We start from the raw sequence: 21067 nt of genomic DNA, 5'->3' as shown, positions 1-21067 counted from the left end.
TAGCACCGAACTTAATCGTGCTACTAGTCTCTTTAAACTTAAATGATTATCTCCCTATATGACATGCACAAACAAAAGATCATACTTTGCATCATTTTTAACACTTAAACGCTTCCACAACCCCTCTTTTCCCCCTACCGTTTATGTGTTGCATTGTTGCATAGGTGTAGAGTTCATTTTTATACCATTTTTCATGTATAAAGCAATAAAACTACACTCTAATATTAAAAAAAGGCTAACCTAAGGCTTAATCCTCATGCCTCATCCTTGCTAAATATTCACAAATATTAATCATATTTTTCCTTATTAGTTATCACAAAAAAACTATTTTTTCCTTTATCTCTATTTATTTCTTCAAAAAAGTATTAAAAATCAGAATTGTGAACTATCACTGATAAGAAATACTCATACCCATTTTTATATTCATTTTTTATTCCATGGAAACTCAAAACACTTACTAAAACCCCCAATTTTCATGATTTCTTCAAAAATCACACTTTGTGGGTTTTACGTGTTTTGAGGAAAAAATCACTATGCTATCAAAATTTCTAGTTTTTTCTTTCATTTCAGAGATAATTCAGCATATGCAACCAAGATCAATCATCATTAATCATTTCCTTCAATTATCATTCATAAAACAAAGAAAAAGAACACTTACTCATAGAAACCCCCGTGTTCAAGGTGCATATCCCGAGATGGAGAGGCCGCTGATGCTTCCGTCTTGCTATTGACTTGCTCTCCATCCCCACATCAACATCATTTGCTTCAAAATCGTCATCACTCCCCCCATCCCCTTCTCTCTTTCATTGATGCATATGAACAACCCACAAGAGGAGAGAAGAGAGAGGAGAGAGAAATACTGAAAAATCAGATTTTTAAATCCTCCATTAAAATAGGCAACAAGCTTACAACCATCTCATTCCTCTCATTGTCCTGATTGAGAATCTCTCCTCTCTCTCCAAACGGGTATGTATCAGAGAGGCACGGATCTGATTTTGAGATGGTGCTGACACTTCCCTCTCTGTTCTACAATTTTTGCATTAATTTGAGGCTCCTTATTAAGCCTAGGGTCTAAAACATTAAAATAATCTGTTCAATCTTTTGTGTTCACACTATTCCACAAGTGGCATATGTGTGGGCCCTATGGGCGAAGACCATCACTAGTGAAAATAGATGGGATTGATAGAATGCAAGATGTATACACAAATGTATATGAGGTATGTAGATTCTTGGGTGCATGTGTGATATGGATCACTCACTTTGCACATGTAGCTGATGCTCTATATCAACTCTTGAGGAAAGGTCAGAGGTTTCATTGGGAAAAGAAGCATAAGAAAGTAATGAAGAAATTGAAGAAACTCTTGAAATCTGCTCCTACATTGAGAAAGGTCGATTATTCACATGGAAAGCCTATCATTATTACTATTTATATGAGCCCAATCGGGATTGGATGGGCAATTGGGCAAGATAATGAGGAAGGGAAAAGATACGCAATTTGGTTTTGTGCTAAAGTATTGGCCAAACGATGACAGAGAAGGTATCCACATGTAAAAAGAGAATTATGGGAAATTGTGATAAGCAGTATCTTATGGGTGCTCGTGTAGTCATTGAGACTAATTGTTTGTTGGTATTGGGTATGATTACTAGTTGTGCTACCCCAGACATTGTTATGCTCCAATGGATTGCATAAATCAAATCTTGAACCCTGAATTTTAGCATATTGTAGAAAGAGATAATCCAATGGCATGTTATCTCGGGCATGCTATGAGAATGAAGATGGGATGATGGATGAGGAGGAAGATGATGACTTTCTTGCAATTGAAAATGATGTTTTGATTGGTGAAACTAAATTGGCAGTCGTTGTAACTATAGCTACAGCTCTCATGAATGTAGGACAACATTAAATGCAGTAAATACAGCAATTGGCTTATCAAGTACAAGTGCTATAAGAGTGAATTTAGCAATGCAAGAGTTGCTATAGCACTAACAGAAGCTTGGATAGTAAAGAGAAAACAATTTAGATGTTATATATCTTGTGTAGAAGTGTTTCTAGAAGACAAATATGTAGGACAATGGCTGAGAATTGGTCAATACCTTAGTACATTAACAAAGAGAGACAAGTGGTCATATGAGGAGTTTAAAAATATCAAGAGGAAATCCTATGGGTTTTTTTTTAAAGATGGATACTTGTGGAAACATGCTAAGAAGAAACAGGGTATGACATTGTGAGTTTTGAGTAACAGAGATTCACAAGTAAACGTTATGCAAGAATTTCATGAAAGCTTATGGGCTAGCCATAGAGGTGTTTGGGGTACTTTTGCAAAGATCAAAGAAAGATATTGGTGGCATGGTATATATAAGAATGTTGCTCAATTTGTGGAAACATGTACAACATGTCAAATGTATTCATTTGTGAGACATCGGGATGGATTGTAGTCCACATATCCGTTGTCTCTTCATTTTAAGTGGGTGGTGGATTTAGTCACGATGCATATACAGGTCTTTAGCAAATGAGATATCTCATACTTGCCTGTGACGACTTGACTAATCAAGTGGATTTAGTCACCTTGAAAGAAATGGGAAAATTGAAAGAGGTCATCCACCTATTATGAAGGCATTGTCAAAAGCATGTGGAGAGAAGGTAAAAAAGTGGACACGATTGCTCCCTTATGCTTTATGGTTTGATAGAACAACTCATAGTGTTGTTACATGATATATGCCTGTTGAATTGATGTATGGTCAAAAACCTATCATGCTTATAGAAAAGATGATAGTCATATGGAGTGTGCTACCTTGGGAAGAGGAGTTGAATCGAGAGGAGTGGTTGGCCTTATGTATTAGATAGTTGGAGAGAAAGTCAAAAGACATAGAGGCAGCAGTTGCAAAGTAAAGGGTAGCAAGGATACAAAACAAGAAACAGTTTGACAAAAGACATAGATTGAAGCCAAGAACCATACAAGATGGGGATTGGGTACTAGTTTATGATAGTAGTATAGACAACCAGCATAGTGCCATGCATAAAGTCTCCAAACAATGGTTCGAACCCTATGTGGTAAGACATGTGTTTGATAATGCTACTTATGCATTAAATGAGTTGGATGGGACAGCCACAAAACTTTTGGTAGCAAGGAAAAGAATCAAATTATTCAAGAGGCAAGAATCTACTGCCTATGAGTTGCCAGAAGTGGAAGAAAATAGTGGCCATGATACAAGGGCTAGCTAGGAAGATATGAAGCAAAGGATATGGTTGTAGAGGATGAGAAGGACTTAGAATCTTCTAACAACTAGGACTTTGGCACATACCAAAGGATGTGCAAAATCAGAGGGGGTGGATATCATGTCATGACGTGGACATAGTGTGAGAAAACCTAGAGTGCATTATGATCAAGCTTTCTTATTAATCTAGAGAGTCAATGTCATCTTACTCATTAGTTCTAGTATCCATAGTATGGTTAGTTCCAAATTACAGGATTTTTGGACAAGTTTAGCCTATTCTTGGTCTTTTTTTTAATTTCTTGTAAATATAAAAAAATGTGTAGAAGACTTCTAGAATAGGGTGACATCCAAAAAGCAAGTTGCTTTTCAACCAGTTTTGGGAGATCTCATGCAAAAAGAAGGGCTTCCGAAATTGCGTGGTGCACAATCGCAATTTACAAGCAGCAAACAACACTCAAGAATGGGGAGAAGAAGAAGGAGTGATTTGGGAGAATAATGATCAGATGTCCCAGGGGTTTTACCCCCCCTTTCGAAGCCAATGGAACCATCAGATTTGTGGTTTGAGAGCAACAAAGAAGAAGCTAGTGGTTGGTGTGTGTTTTTGGTCTATCAAGGAGCTCCATGAGATCTAATGCTTGGAGATTGCTTCCAAGTAGTCCCAAACAAGGATTTTGTTTATCTTCTCAGGTTCTATCAATACATAGTGCTTTGATTCATTGTGCTTTGTCCTTATCTTGTATACCTCTTGTCTATTCTTTTTCTTCTCTTCTATCTCCTATTCTCTACTTCCTTCTCTCTTTGATCCCCGATAGATACGACCTTTCGACTAAAACCCCTCTGACAGTGCGATGGCTACACAGGCATGGATGGCGACAAACAATGGCAAGCGACAGCAAAATCGACAATGGTAACAACCACCAAGCGCGGTAGTGAAGTTCGCGACGATAGTGGCTACATCAATCAGGCACAGTTCGAAGAGGAAGAAGAACAAGAATTAGAAAGAGAAGAAGAGGGTGGGTGGAGAGGGAGGCAAGCAGGGTGGGAGCTACAAGGAGGGGGGAGAGAGAAAGAGGGGGAAGAGAGAGGAGAGAGGGGAGGGGGGAACGGGACAGTTGAGGGGGGATGTTTTTTTAAATGGGATTTTTTCTTGTGTTAAAAAAATTATTGTGTACTTTTTTTTAAATCATGCCCCCTGGTCCCACATACCAACACAAGCAGGGGTTAAAAAATTTTATGTGGGCGAAAAAAAATGGGAGAGGTGGAGAACCCAGGGTGGCGAAACATGACACTGCAAATGCTTGGCATGCGTTACAAGACGAAGATCGAACGTCCATACGATAAGCAAGAGGCAAGGAATCAAAATTTTGACAGAAAATTTAATTCGAAAATATCCAAGCATCGGATGAACACACCATGAAAATAAAAACTAGGCAAGACAATGGGAGGAAGGACATGGACAATGCGTCTAGCGTGGTCGACAGTAAATGGAGGGATTCACATGGAAAAATATGAAAAATCGATCACTAAAAATCACACAAAAATTGATTCCACAAAGTCTATCACTTGGTACAAAATGTAAAAAGAAGGAAAATTGTCCATAATGACAAGTTGGACAGCTTGTTACGTCAAAACATAGTTTTGATGAGAATAGAACCCATTTGCATGGAAAAAATAGAAAAATAAAACCCAAAACGTAATAAAAATTAAATAACAAAAATTTGAGAAGTCGAAATGGAATGCAGCAAGAAGGAAAAATGTGTGTGTTGACAAGTTGCAGAGGGCTATCTAGTCAAAACATGGTTCCAATGACAAAGGGGGAGGTTCGCATGGAAAAAATTATATAAACACCCTTGAAAATTCGAACAAAAAATAATTCCAAACAATTTGTAAGCTGAAAAAAGGGACAACAAAAAGAAAAAAATGTTTAATAAAGGGTAATCAATAGGATGTCAAATCAAAACGTGATTTCTGGCAAAAGAAAGATGTGTTCACGTGGAAAAAAGAGCAAAAATGCATAAGAAAACACAATTAAAATTTAATAACAAAAAATCAAGAAGTCAAAATGAGAGGGAGAAAAAAGGAAACATGTTTGGGGGAACTAATAACCTCAAGGCTAGCCAAACAGAATGCCATTCTAATGAGAAAAGATTGTGTTCATATGGAAAAAATAGAAAAATCACTTATAAATAAACCCGCAAACATGCCAAAATAAATAATGGCCAATCTGTTCATCGAAAAGAGGGAAGGATCAACACCATCACATCAAACTATAGTTCTAGTGCAAAAGTGTTTGAGAAGAGGGAGGATCAAGGCCATCACATCAAACTATAGTTCCAGTGCAAAAAAAGTTTGTTTGCATAAAAACATGTCGAATTCGCGTAAAATTCTTCAAAAATTAATAACTCGTGAACAGTTGCTTGGAATCGAGGGCCATAAAAAGAAAAAGTGGCCAATTCAAAGGGACACACAATATTGTAAAGGAAAATTACAATTTTGGTGAATATAATGTGCATTCACATGGAGGATAAGCCAAATAATGAACAACCAGAAGGATAGAAGAAAACCACGGGAACATGGTAAAATAGACTGGGTTGGTGAGGAAGGGACCTCAACAAGGCATAAGGAAAATAGAGTATTGTGTAAGGATCAATTAACACGGCGTTCACAAATGTATGCAACCAAGATGTACATGGACTCATCCCTACACTTAAAACATGAATAGATCAAGTTGACTAATCAACAAGGGCCTAACATTGGACCATGACCCATATCCATATGTCCCCACACTTAAAACATGACATACACATAAATAAAAGTAAGAGGTAGGGTTAGAAACACTTGGCCCATTCATTTGGTTGATGTAGATCATCGACATGCGCTGGGGAGTCGAAGTCATCACTCACCCCACCCTTTGTCTATATCACACTCGTCTGATAAATATAGAGGATAGCCCATAATCGCATCCCCATCTAGTTAGGGTAAAACCTCACATCACTCAAGGGATTGTCAATGAAGATCGACTTCGTGTGATTGATGATGTCAACTTGTGTCAGTGGTGATGAAGAGGCGTACCTAGGGAGATAGCCAAAAGATCTGAACTTTCGATTGCAGGTGAAAGATGTCGCCTACTATAGGAGTCAGATCCACTAATGGAGTTGTAGGGGATACAATGTACCAAGGGAGATGGCTTTGAAACTGCGTCATGGAAGGTCATCTGAAGAATCAATTGATCTATACCTTACTTTTTTAGCTTGACGGGGAGAGGGTGCTTCCCTCTTACTTTCCCTTCCAGTTTGAGAGGGGGCGACCTTTTCCATAGTCAGCTTCACGTCCAAGGATGTTTGCCACATTTTCTTAGGATGAGGCTTATTATGACAAGGGATTTCTTCCTTTTCTTCCATAACAGTTTTAATTTTATTTTTTTCTTATGGTTTTCCTACTCCGAGGATGTTTTCACATTTTCTTGAAGAATAGAAGAATAGTAAAAACACCATGATCGATATATATTAATATTTTTAAAAAATTTAATTTTTATTTCTAAGAGAAGAATAGTAGAAACACCATGTAGCAGAACCATCATTGCCACCTCTACTGCATCAAACGAGAAGGGAGAAAAGTAGGGGTGGGAGGTGGCTATGAGGGGCTAGAAAAATGAGGCCACCTCATCAAAATGAGCATGAGGACTATCAGGAGAAATAGGCAAAGCCATACCAATCGATGCGCAAAGGGATGAAGGTGCTATTAATGTTAATTGTCGGGATCCCAGGGAGGATAATACTTCTTTAGGCGATAGCCATTAATTAGGAAGGGATCATCAAAGGCATGTCCATACCCTGCCCTTGGACAGAGCCATTAGAGTTAACAACAAGTACCTTATAGGAGGCCATCCAACACTATTTGTAGTTTTCTTAGAAACTTGCCAAATCTCGAGTCATAGGCCAAGACTAAGTCACCTTCCTTAAATTCCTTATGCTTGATGAAGTTGTTGCGCCTATGCGGCTTCCATATACTATAGGGCCCTCTTGCGAATCTCCTCTAAACATTCCAAGTGTAGGAGATGGCATTGTAGGGACTCATTATCACCCAGGTATTTTGTGACAGCCAAGCACAGAGAGGGTATCTCTAACTCAACAGGGAAAATGGCTTCTATTTCTGCTATCTGCACTTCATCATATCCATTGAATCCATTCAAGAGGGAATAGAGCTCATGTCCATCCACTATGTCCAATAGTTGGTTTGTGAAAGGAATAGGAAAATGAACCTTCTTAGTCTTGGAATTTAACTTGCGAAAGTCCACACATATTCGTAACTTACCATTCTTGTTGGGTACTACCACGATGGGCAAAACCCATTCACTATTGGCCATTAGATAGATAAAATTGACTTCAAGGAGCTTCAATAATTCAGTTTCACTAGGACAAAGTAATTTGGATTCATGCACCTTTATCTTTGCGTCACAGGCTTAGCAACATCAATTTTTAGTTTAATGTGATGTTGACACATCATGGATCAATTCCCTTTAGATCCTTACATGACCATGCAAACATGCCCAAGTTCTCCTTCAGAAGGTCATGTAGGATCGACAACTCCTCTTCTGGGAGGTTGGTACCCACCTTCAGGTGATGTTTAATACCATCAGCATCCGTAAAAGTTAATTGCTTTTCACCTTCCACTTTGTGGATGAAGGTCCCATGGATTGCTTAAGGGTACAGATCCAACTCCTTCAAGGGAGTGGCCTCCTCCTCTAATTTTCCACTAGAACCAACTTCCTCTTTCAATGAGGACTCAGCTTGCTCCTTGGGATGCTGAAATGATATCAGGGTTGTTTCAGGTTTGGTTTGGGAATTAGTTACATCTAGGCTCCAGGACTCATCCTGTGAGGATGCCCCCAAGAATGTCACACAATACGAACCATTTGAGTTCTATTTGGGGTGTAGGATTGGCGGTTGTTGGCAAGGTGTGTCATCATCATCCTCTCTTGAGAAGGGTAGATTAGGGCGACAAGAGCCACTACTAAAGGAAGGCTTATTTTGCTTAATGCATTTCTTATGGATATTTTGCATATGATGTGACTCATTAGCCAGTCCGAAGCGTACCAGAGTCATTTTGTCTAACAACATGGGATCTTTAGCATCTGGAACCTCTGGGACTTCACACTCATTTGTATCCTCTTCAAGCTCGAGAGATCCTTCCAATTTGCTTCCATAATCTTCTTATGTATTATCATCATCATCCTCTTCAGACTCTGTCTTTGCCACTGTAGGGGCTCTGTGAGAGACAGTATAGCACTGATAGGGTGCACATGAGTGGTTCATGTAAATGTGCATCTTCAATATTAAAGATGGATCATAAGGGTGCTCACCTTGAGGGACAATCTTATGTCATTTGCTATACAAGAGCACTCTAACTCTTAGGTTCTATGCCTTTTTTAAAAAAATTGAACAATATTCATTCATTTAATAGTTTCCTTTCTTCTATTTATGTTGTGTGTTTTTGCACGTATTGTATATTTGTTTGAGATATTATGTTTTTTAGTTGTATTTATACATTTTGTGTTTCTTTTCAAGCTCCTTCTTTCTCAACTTTCATTGATCAATTCAAGAAACCTAACTTTAATGTATGTGAACATACCATGCATTATTTTATCTATATCATAGTAAGAGATTACTTTCACACAAGCCTTCCTTATGGCTCCAACATGTCTCAAATTGTTGCTCCAACTATGTGAGTACAAACTTCTTTGACATGGTATCTTGATCTCCATATTTCATTTCAAACAAAGTTCTCTTAAGAATTAGATTCATGTTATATAAATAAGCTTGGATTTGTACTTACACTCACTCTGAATAGGCGTGTGTTATATATATATTGATTATGTTGCATATCCATTAAAAAAAATCAAGTCTCCTATATAGGTGGTGTAACCTGGAGTATAAAGGAATTCAAACACATAGAGAAGAGAATTCCAAAACATGTACATAATTAAAATAAATTATACTCAATAAGCTAAAAGAATGTATCTAGGAGGTAGAGGCTTCTGCACCTCAAGCCACTATTACAAGAGGCACAACTGATGGAGGTGTAGTCTTGACAATAATAACTCATGCTACTAAAGATTGAGAAGTCTCAATCCTCCAATTGCACATTGAATGCTCATTGCTACACATGGACAAAGGACATATTAATGTAAAGAGTATCTTTAAGTATAATATACAATTCAATTTGCAAACAACGTCTTTAATATATTTTGAGAATCCATACCTTGTTTCCTCAACTTGAGTGATATGACCCAAACTCTACATGGGAAAGCAAGGTCTTACTACATATAATAATCAACAATAGTGAATGCAACACATTGTTAAGCCCATTTCCAATGTTACTTTTTAAAAAAATATTACCTCATAATTGTAGGGGATCTCTCAAGTTGCCCTCTCCTAGATGGTGTGGCAACATCAAGGTGAACAACCTATTAACAATATCATCTAGTACCTTGCAATGAGCATCATGTAGCTCTATGTTTCCTTGTCCATCTTCTCACATATCAATCCTACCTACCTAGTAGTCTCCATAGATCAACAATCTATCTCTACCAAAAGGATGGCAAGGTGCTAGTCTATAAAATGAACCATAGAAAAATTGTAATCAATTGAGCATTATAGCAAGCGTATCTTCATTTAGTGAGTTGAAATTAAGCCATGATGATAACTTTCAATTTGGAAATTCACATTAAGGGAAATGCAATTCTTAATCTTGGACAAGTCATTGGTCATGGGCAACAAATAGTCGATATTGGTTTAGACAAAAATGAGGATTCTTTTAGGCCTCTTGAAGTTGATATGACTAGCAAGTCTAGATGACACCTAGTAGCTAGATCCTACTTTGTAAGGATGGTTTGATTGCTAATCTAAGCACATTTGATATTTTGACTAGGTTTATAAGTTGTTTTTGTAGATTAGCCAACACGGTTTGCTTTTAGATATAACAACTCATCCTAGTTGCATTGTATCTATGTTTGGGCATATTGTCACTTGTATCTATGTTTGGGTGTCGATATCTATCTAAGAACAAGTATTGAACTATGTGTGGGCATATTGTCACTTGTATGTGGAGGCTCTTTCTTAAGCAATAATATCAACTTGCCTATTTCGAGACTTTTGCTGAGGTTCATACTAGTCCCACCAACCATGGTTGTGGGTATGTTCATCAATGCTTTTCATAGAGATAATTTAGTTTGGCTTTTCATAGACTCAATCATAACCAGGCTATCATGGGTTTTACCATTTTGTTGCCAACAAATCATCTCTTAGATTGTGCCATAAAGCTAGCATTAATGAAGGTTTTGTTGATGATAATGCAAACAATGTTCATAATGTCACAAGTGAATTGGTGGTTCTTGCAAACATCTTTTACATGGTTAGCACTAATTGTCACATGAAGGTTTGTACTAGTGTGTTATTTGGACCTGATTTCTCAACAAACGATCACTTTTTCTTGTAGTAGCAATAGCATGAGCTGCTCCTTGACATCTAAAAGCATTTATGGCCACTATATTTATGATATCCTGTCTTATGATAGCTACTGATAATCAAATAACTATTACATTAATGAGGGTTTAAATCAATTGTGGAGGACATTATTGTTTCTAACATTGTGGTGGGTTGTTGCTCAAAATCTAGATTATGACATGTAAAAATGTATAACAAGTGTAAGTCAAATGTGTTGAAGATGGCTAAGCAATTGAGCATTAGATAATTGAAATTTGTGATATTCCATGGACAAGTCAAGATTCTCAAAATGCATCCAACACTAGACCCTAGTAAAATTCCAATTGATTGTAACAATCAAGTGTTGGGGTAAAAGGCCCTTGGGCCTGCCCGTGTACACTGACCGCATATATTCTTTATTCATATATATGAGATAGTGCAATAAGGCTGTCATATCATTCTTGGCAGCACCTACATTGTGTGTGCTCTTCTCTCCCGCATCTTCCTCTTCTCCTTCTCCACTACCATTTCATCCCCTTCAACTGGTATCAGATCTTTGGATCAGATCTTGATAGTGGAGCTTGGCCTGGCATTACTTCAACGCCTGGGTTGAAGACCTAGAGCTTGGAGCTTCAATGCCAGCCATGGCTTCTTCCCCCCGAGATAAGATTTCATCCCCCGCCTCTCCCCGGCCCTCATAGGCTCTTTGCAGGTGTTGGCTTCATTGGGCACCTTGTATGCCCCCATTTTCCCCCTTATCCTCAGGATAACCAGTAGGTCCCACAACAGTAGCTCACGTTTTTTTGCGCTTGTTTCAAAATCTTGCTCAAAATTCCCATTTTGTCTCATATCTTGGGTATCCGGAATCCGATTTAGGCAATGTAAGAGTCTAACTTGGGGTTTTGGCATGCTCCAACTGTAATGACAATGTCAAATCTGCCAAATTTTGATCATATAATATTCTACAATAGATCTGAGTTGATTTACAGCAAGAAAATGTTATGCTCTTGGCTTATGTGATGCTCACAAGGCTTGGTATTTGATGCCCAGATTCTTTGGGGATGTTTGCCCAATGTTTTGAGATGCTTTTGGGGCTGAAATTGCTCAACCATTGACTATTTTATACAGTTTACAGGCAGCCCAAGACAGTGCTTATGCTACATGGTCATTTGATGCCCGATTATGCCCGGTTGGTGCCTACACATATGGGAATGTATGCCTATGCTTTGCCTATCAATTTGAGCTTGTTTTGAGCATTGATTTGCTTAGCTTACAGAGGTTATTTGCTGTTGGAATATTTAGGGTTGAAGCTATTCATGCTACAATTGGGTTATGCCTATTGGTCACCTGGTGCTCCCGACTATTTGAGGTTATGTACTAATGTATTTGGATGATGCCACGGTTCTTTTTGCTCCCAAAATTCTTTTGAGCAAGAACTAGAGCTCAATTATATGGTTCACTATCAATTTTTATTTGCAGTTGCCATTCCACTTATGAGTGCTTATGCCTAGGCTACCCATGTGGGTTTATGTCTTCGTGGATGCTTTTGGGTTCGACTACAGTATAGCAGATGTTTGGGCTTGACAAGACTTGCATTTGAGGACTTTTGTGGAGCAGTTGGACATTGATTTGGCTTTTTCAGTTAGGGCCTTGGATGCTACTTGGCCGTACGCTCTGATGTTATGGATCCTTCGATGTTTGGTTAGCTTTGTATGCTCATTGGTGCTTGGATTTATTGCAGGTTATTTTGGTTGATTAGTGGACTTTACATTGCTTGGGTTGTAGTTATGGCTTTCTTGCTCCTCTGTTGTCTAGCTTCTATGCTAGTTGGGCTACTGTTGCCGTCCATGTTAGAGAGCAAATGCTATGTATGCTTACTCGTCTATGCACATGGTCTACTGTTGTATACCTTACATAGCCACTTATTTGGATGTTGTTGTATAGATGTTTGGGCTTCTCCTGGAGCTTGATTATTGTAGGATGCTTTGCCACTTGTCGGTCTTTACTTGACTTGGATGTTCCTAGGTGGCATGATGTACTATAGAGCTATGCATATGCGTATGGTTATGGGATGATTTCATGGCTGAATACCGTATGCTCTTATGATAGATGTCTTATGCTTTATCATACTGTGGTTGGTTATGTCATGTAGTTGGCTACGACTCTTCTTCATGTGGGAGCTTTTGCATCCTTGGTTGATGCCTTTATGTCCTCTCATTCGTTGAGGTTTCATGAGCCTTTGCAACATGCTTCTACCATTGATGTACTTGCAAACGATGGTCCTCATGAGTAGGTTCCCTCCATTGGGACAGCCCTCGACTCCTTGAGCTCTGTGGATGCTATGGATAGCCCTATTCATGATGAATTAGATTCCTTGTCATCTTGTACAGGTTCTTCACTTACAGATGTTGTATGCTTCCATTGTGGAAAGCTTGGGCATGTTAAAAGAAAATGTTTTAGACGGATTAGAGAGCAGTAAAGACAGAGACGGGAGAAGAGAGTTAGCGATGCAGCAGGTGTTACCACTCTTTCTAGTGGTGATGTAAATGTAGTTATCCATGATGGTGCAATTGAGCATTTCCTCCTGTCATCTAGTTTCCCTACAACTTACTTGCTCAATGATTAGGCCTATGACTTTGATTGGCTGTTGGATTCTTTAGCCTCTTGTCATGTTACCCCTCATAGAGCATGGTTCTCTTCTTATAGGGAGGTTGACAAATGTATTGATTTGGGCCTTGAGCAGACTTATGCTATTGTTGGTACAAGGGACATACACCTAGCTTTGCCTGATGAGACTTCTCTTGTGCTCCATGATGTATTACATGTTCCTATGCTTAGTAAGAGCTTGATTTCTGTTAGTTAGTTGCATGATGCAAGTTACTCTAATTCTCTTTAGGATAGGTGATGGAAGATTTGTCGTGGTTGCTTGGTTTTGGCCAGAGGTTTTAGAGTTGGTTCTCATTGGCCAGTGCATGTCTCTCATGTAAGAGATTCTATGGTTGCAATTATCCGAATACCATATGCATTTTTATGGCATTATCACCTAGGCCATATGCACCATAGAGAGATGGAGATCTTATCTAGTTCAGACTCCATGCTGCCTCCTTTGTCACATGCAGATCTGGATGATTTCCCTAATTGTACTTATGGTCCTTGCAGAGCCCTTTTGGCTCATGGCGATCGTGAGAGGCATGATCCTCTAGATCTTGTCCATTGTGCAGTATACGGACCTATGCCTTCCCAGTCACTTGGTGGAGCATCATACTTTATGACCTTCGTGGATCATGCTACCCACCGTGCTTGGGCTTTTCCCTTGGTACGGATTGAGGATGTCGTAGTTATGCTTGACAAGTTTATGGATTTTGTTGGTTGCAGGCCTAAGTGCTTGTTGCAGATGGATTGTGAGAGCATGCTATCTCTCCCACCTTTTAGTCCTATTGTTAGCATTCTGGCATTGATTTCCTATGCCCATGGTATTACAGGATTGCTCATGGCATGTGCCTGACTCTACAGGCAAAGGTTGCTTCTATGCTTACCACAGCTAGGTTATCTTATGGCTTTTGGGCTGAGGCCCTTATGACATCAGTCTACTTGCTTAATAGGATGTTGTGTCTGACTTTGGATGGTATTACACCACACGAGGCATGGAGTGGCATGAGACCTTCCTATGATTACTTGAGGATGTTTGGCTGCCAGGCATTTGTATGTATGCCAGATATGCCTATGTCACACAGATGTATCCTCCTTGGTTATGGAGATGGTGACTTTCAGGCTTACAGATTATGGGATTTGGATGCCCAGTAGGTTATACGCAATTGTCATGCTATCTTTTGTGAGACACAGACATCTCTCAAGCCTCTTGATGCGCGTTCAATGCGCTTTATGGTTGATGCTACACCCATATGTCAGTCTTTCGCTTTGTTGAGGCCGCATACTATCTTGAGACCCTATTTGACATGTGTATAGGATGCTGGCCCATCTTCTATGATTGACTTTGGAGAGTCTATGTGCTCTCAGTTGTCTCCTATGCGCCACGCTGATGCTATGCGCTACTCTGATGCTTATGCATTTCAGCCTTGCACTCATGAGTTGTGCGTGCTTCATGAGAAGCATTCTTGGATTGCTCCGCTGTATGGAGCTGCGGGATCACTTATATCCTGGATGTCATGGACTCGAGGATGCTTGACTCTTCTTTCATAGAGGTTCTCGCTTATTGCACAGCTCGCTTTCCGATTGGGCGTTGGGTGAGATGTCATAATTCCTCACCTTGTCTCTTTTCCTTTTTTCTTTGTTTTTTCACTCCTTGGCCCATTGGCCTTTTAGTGGGGAAGTTGTTGGAGTAAAAGGCCCTTGGGCCTGCCCATGTACACTGACCGCCCATATTCTTTATTCATATATATGAGATAGTGCAAAAAGGCTATCATATCATTCTTGACAGCACCTACATTGTGTGTGCTCTTCTCTCCCGCATCTTCCTCTTCTCCTTCTCCACTGCCATTGCATCCCCCTCATTAAGTTATTGTATTGGATTGGAATGTTCATATGGTATTTTGAGCTAATGGCCCACAATCCAGTAGAGCCAATGGTTGTGCTCCATGGCCATTCCATTCCTACATGAAGTCCATGGGCCTCTCTTGAATCTCTCTCACCAAGTGCAAGAAAGTCATACAAAAGTGACACTACACACACACACATAGCGTGTGTGTGCGCACGCGTGCATGCGCATGCGTATGCGCATGGGCGTGCGCATGTGCGTGAGCGTGAAGGTAGAGAAACTTTTGACATCTCAAATGTTGAATCATAGTTTAATGAGCTTAGTTATCCATCATAAATAATTGGTCTAGCTAACCTTTGGAATATCCCTACTGGTAGAAATCAGATGCTCAACATATACAATAGATTTGACTACTAAAATTATGAAGAATTATAGTTGCAACATAGGACAAAATCTACCAAATAATTGCCAACCAAACTATTAGAAGCCAAAAACCAAACTCACCAACTAGAAATGTGCTCTATTCCTATTGAAAGCCAATGGTTGCCTTTGAAGCATACCCTCATATATAAAGGGATGCATTGAAATTAGTCCAAATTAGTTTTGAATTAAGGGATGCATTGTAGTCCCTCCAGATTAGTTTTGAATTAAGTGCTTCATTCAGTCCAGATTAGTTTTGAATTAAGGGATTCTCCTCATTGTACACACACACACACACACACACACACTCTCTCTCTCTCTCTCTCTCTCTCTCTCTCTCTCTCTCTCTCTCTCTCTCTCTCTCTCTCTCTCTCTCTCTCTCTCTCTCTCTCTCTCTCTCTCTCTCTCTCTCTCTCTCTACTCTTCTATTAAGATGCTTAGCTTATATTAAATTATGGAATATTGTGATGGTTCTTAGGGGCTTGTTATCTCCCTAACATGTTATGCTTCATTGTAAGATCATAAAAATTGTGGAAGAGCCAGGCTGGATCCAATAAATCAGTTTTTGTGTGGGAGAAATACCTTGCTACTTCCATTGTAACATCTCTTTACTTGTATTGTAAATTTTTTGTTTGAGCAAGCAATATAAGGTTGTATATTTTAGGAAAGCATTATCTTTGTGTACATCTCTATTTAAAGCTAACACTTGTTTAGAACGAGATTTGTTAGTAGAATGAAGAGAAGTATTAATTTTCCCTTAACCAAGGTACCCTCAACTTTGAATGACACTAGCTCTCTTGGAATGTGGCTTTCTTACTTTTCAATTGTTTTACTATGTGCTTTTCTTTCCACTGCACATTTCTTAGCTACAACAACCATTGATCAAAGGTTCTAAGTACAACACGTACACACATTTAACATTTTGAGCTTATATTTCTTGGTACTTATGCAACCATGATTGATCAAAGGTTCCAAGCATAATACACACATTTAACCTTTTGAGGGTATATTTCTCGGTACCTGTGTCACCATCACGATTTCCAAAATCAACTAAAGTATCAACTAATTTTTTTTCTACATATATTAATTCAATATTAACACAAACAATATGTTTTGATCTTAGATTAGTTTACCAACAACAAAGACGATTAATAAGTGTATTTTAGGGTGGCTTTGTTAATGGCTAGTTAAGGAAATGTTGATTCTATGAGTATAGATAGGTTTGCCACCATTAAGCAGTAATCATCATAAGAACTGCAAAATCCTTTGGACAAATATGCATACTCCATTGATTGGTATAGTGTTTTTCTTTGATTAATGTGAATATAGCTTATGTGACTGACAATGGGTTAGTAAGCTTAACGTTGTGAAATTTATGTAGTAATTTTAAGTAAAAAATTTCATTGGGAACTAACTTAATTTAGATTACAAAATCTTGAATTAATAATATTAATTATTTTTGAAATAATATATAATATATCTAAAATTTTTAAATTTTTACTAAAATACAAATCAAGAAAATAAAATTTTAAAAATAATATAATATGATATTTACAATAATAATGAGTTGACTAAAATAAACTTAAAGTCTTTAACCAAAAGTAAACAAAAATTAAAATTTAAAAATCTTAAATAACTTTACTTGATGAATTCATTCTTTGAATAGGTATATTTAGGAGTAAGAGAAAACTTAGAGAATAGTTATTGCTTTACTTGATGACTTTATTCTTCAACCAAACATGTTTAGGAGTAGGGAAAAACTCACAAGGATAGGACTCAAAATGTTTGGTAAGGGAAAACTCAAAAGAATAGAGCTCAACATTATGATCACAAAATTAGGAGGCCTTGGCCACGAAATACAATGATGCACCAATCAATGGAGTATGCATAATTGCCCACCACAATCATGCAATTCTTGTGATTGTTGTGGATTAATGACTGACTTATCTATATACACAAAATTGACATTTTCTTAACCATGAAGCTACCCCAAAATAAACCTATAAATATTTTTTGGTAGACTAATTAGAGATTGAGATATCTTGTTGTGTTGAAATTGGATTAAGATATGTAGAAAATGGTTCGCTATTGATACTTTAGTTGATTTTGGCCATCATAGTAGCATAAGCATTGAGAAACGTAGGCGTGTTTAGTATTTGTAACCTTTGATCAATGGATATTGTAGTTGAGAAATGCAAAGTGGAAAGATAATCACACATCAAACCAAAAGAAAAGTGAGAAAGCCACACCCCAATTGTGCAATCAAGGAGAGGTAGTCTTATTCAAAATCAAGGGCACGTGGCACCTTGATTAAGGAAGAGTTAATATTTCTCTTTATTAGTCTACTAATGAATCTCATTCTAAATAGATGTAAATTTTATTATTTATTCTATTATGTTTAAAAATTAAACACAAGCAATATTTGTTGAATCATGTAAAGATAGGTTTGCTGATATTACTAGAGGTTGCAATGCTATAAGCTTAAATTATAATTATTTCAATTCTTTCTTTCATAGAAATTTTGAACTATGGATTCCAGCTTACATAGGGGTAGTATATCTTTCACATGAAATATTCTTAAATAATTCTTTCATAGAAAAAATATTATTTCATACAAAAGATTAGTGATTATACAATAATTAGGGTATTATGCAAATTACACAAGGGCACTAAATATATAATATGTATTCTTCAATATATGGAAGTATAAATGCAACCTAGTCTCTATAGGCTTCTCTGTTTAGGATGTCTCTATAGCCTTCTTTATTTGGGGCTAATATTAACATCCTCTCTATATGAGTGCCAATCCTTTGGCACATTGGATTGAGGTAGAATTGTGGTAGTAACATTGAAGACTTTAACTTAAAGCCCTAAAAGATGAAGAGAGGCAATAATTTGGATGGGAGTTACTAAAGGTAGAGGTGGATGTTAATGGTTTAGAGTCTCGAGGGGTCCACTAGGGTTTACCATATGGTACCACGTGAGTGTAAGGGAGGGGAGTTATTTAAGGGAAGGAAGGTACATTTTATAAGGTAAGGGCCCATAAATAGGGGGTAGATAAGGGGTATTTTCATATATTTCTTGTAGGCAGGTGACGTCTCCTTATTATTGCTAGTGAATCCCCCGTGTTTAGAGTGTGTCTTCAAGGTGTACCTACAAGGAAACCTTGTGTCACCTGAGAATAGTATATAGACCTACACATACTAAAGGTATGTGCTTGTGTAGTATGATTGGCAGTTGGGTCTAATGCTAGATAGGTCGAAACCTCCTAGATATGCCCTAGACTAGAGGAACCAATTAGTGAGGTGGTGGTTGTGTGTTGGAATTCAAGATGATTAGTCTATTGAGCAAGCTTGGAGGGGGGGGGGGGGGGGGGGGGGGGGGGGGGGGGGGGTGTCATGCCCTTAATGGAGCCTTAATGTGCCTTGAATTTGTGTTATGGGGGAAGATGGGCTAGGGGTTAGAGATGGAGCCAATCAATAGAGCCCATCAAACATATCTAGCTTTAGGACCCCTAGGTGCAATGTTAACAATATTCCACCTATCTACATGTGGAGCTTTCACTCTCTTTTATTGAGCATGTTTTTTCACATTTATCATATTTTTCTTTTTTATATTTTGTTAATTTCTTAGATAGTGGTCATCAGGTTTGAGTAAGGCAAGTCTCGTTTATCAGGTATTCATTGACAGGCTAACTACATCTAAATGAGAGATTGTAGAAGGAAGGGATGAGAGTAATGTGTGAACTAACTCTGGAGTCTGTCTTCCAACAACTCCAAGAAGTATGCATGTAAAAGTATTGCATGAAGAATGAGCCTAGCCATGGTATCTTGGTCAATCCCAACATCAACAAATAAATTAAGTAAAGCTCTTTAAGTTTCCCTCTACTCTTAAATAGGTCTACTTGAAGAATAAATTTATTACCTAGAGTTATTTCTATTCTCAAAGTCTTCCTTGAAACATATTTCAAATTCTTTAATTCAAATAAAAAATTCTTTCACTTAAAGTTTATTTTACATGCATTTAATATTTAAACTAGATTTAATTAATTTAAATAAATTTTAATTTAAAAATATTTTATTTAATTATTTAAATTTAGCTTAATAATAATTTAATATTTTTATTTATTTTACATATTGATTTTCTTAAATTATTTAATATTCAAATACCTTTAATAATATTTATTAATATATTAGTTTTATAAGATTATTAACACCATATGAGACCATTAAGCTAAAATTTATACTTAAATAGCTCATTGCAAAAAAAAAAAAAAAAAGACTTTTGACTTTATAATCCCTTGGATTACAAAGCCTAGTCAGGTATGATTAAGTATAATACAAACCGCATTATTATAGGGAAATAATCTTTTGTACTAAAAAATAATCCATATTCTTTCTATGAAAGAATTTTTTCACTAATCAATTTCTTAATCCAATACAATAATTACTATATTAGTGATGTGTCCGCATGTCATACCCCACATTTTTTGGGATCATTGTATGATAGTCATATATTTTTTAGATTGTACTAACCCTATATCTTAATACAACCTAGGCTACAGAAGGATATACAATTTTTGGAAAAAATTAAAAGTGAAGGGGTAGTTGAAGGGGTCAAAGTAGTGTTAACCTTAGACTTAGAATGTTGCAAAAGGGCACAACCCTATGGAAAAAGTCAACCCTTTGCAAAAGGGCACAACCCTTTGGAAAAAGTCAAAAGTCAAGGGTTGGTTAGAATAATCAAAGGCCACTCAAAGGAAGAGGTCTAGATGGTGAATCAAGAGAAGGAACCAAGGTTGCTTGTGGATAAAAAGAGTGAGAGATATAAAGATTGAACATTTTGAGAAATAAATAAAGTTACAATACACGCATTAAAAGTTTCACAAGTAGTGAGAAATTTAATTCAAACATCTAGTTCTCATTTAATCTGACTACACAAGTGAGAGGCAAGATCACTCTCGTGCAAATTGTAATATCTCTCAATGCCATGTTTTATGTTTTTATTTTCTATGCATTGTGTGCACATAAAGACCCACAAGAATCAATGTAGACATGTAGGCAAGTCCATTTTTTAAAAAAAGAGCCACATATGTGCCAAAATGAGGTGATTGAACTTGAAATGGAGCCAAGGGTTGAGGCTATGTGCTTGGGGAACCCTATGTAATTCATGTGTGAAATGAATAGAATGCATTTTTTGGTGTGCATTTTTGGAACAAGCTTTCTCTTCATCTTCTTGCTTCTACCATAGCTTATGCTTGAGAGAGAGAGAGAGAGAGAGAGAGAGAGAGAGAGAGAGAGAGAGAGAGAGAGAGAGAGAGAGAGAGAGAGAGAGAGAGAGAGAGAGAGAGAGAGAGAGAGAGAGAGAGAGAGAGAGAGAGAGAGAGAGAGAGAGAGAGAGAGAGAGAGAGAGAGAGAGAGAGAGAGAGAGAGAGAGAGATTGATTGATTGAT

This window comes from Lygodium microphyllum, chromosome 19, assembly GCF_053477565.2.
Source record: "Lygodium microphyllum isolate KBCC chromosome 19, Lygodium_microphyllum_v1.1.10, whole genome shotgun sequence".
Taxonomy (NCBI): domain Eukaryota; kingdom Viridiplantae; phylum Streptophyta; class Polypodiopsida; order Schizaeales; family Lygodiaceae; genus Lygodium; species Lygodium microphyllum.
The sequence above is the reverse complement of the archived record's forward strand: the minus strand, read 5'-3'. Positions refer to the sequence as shown.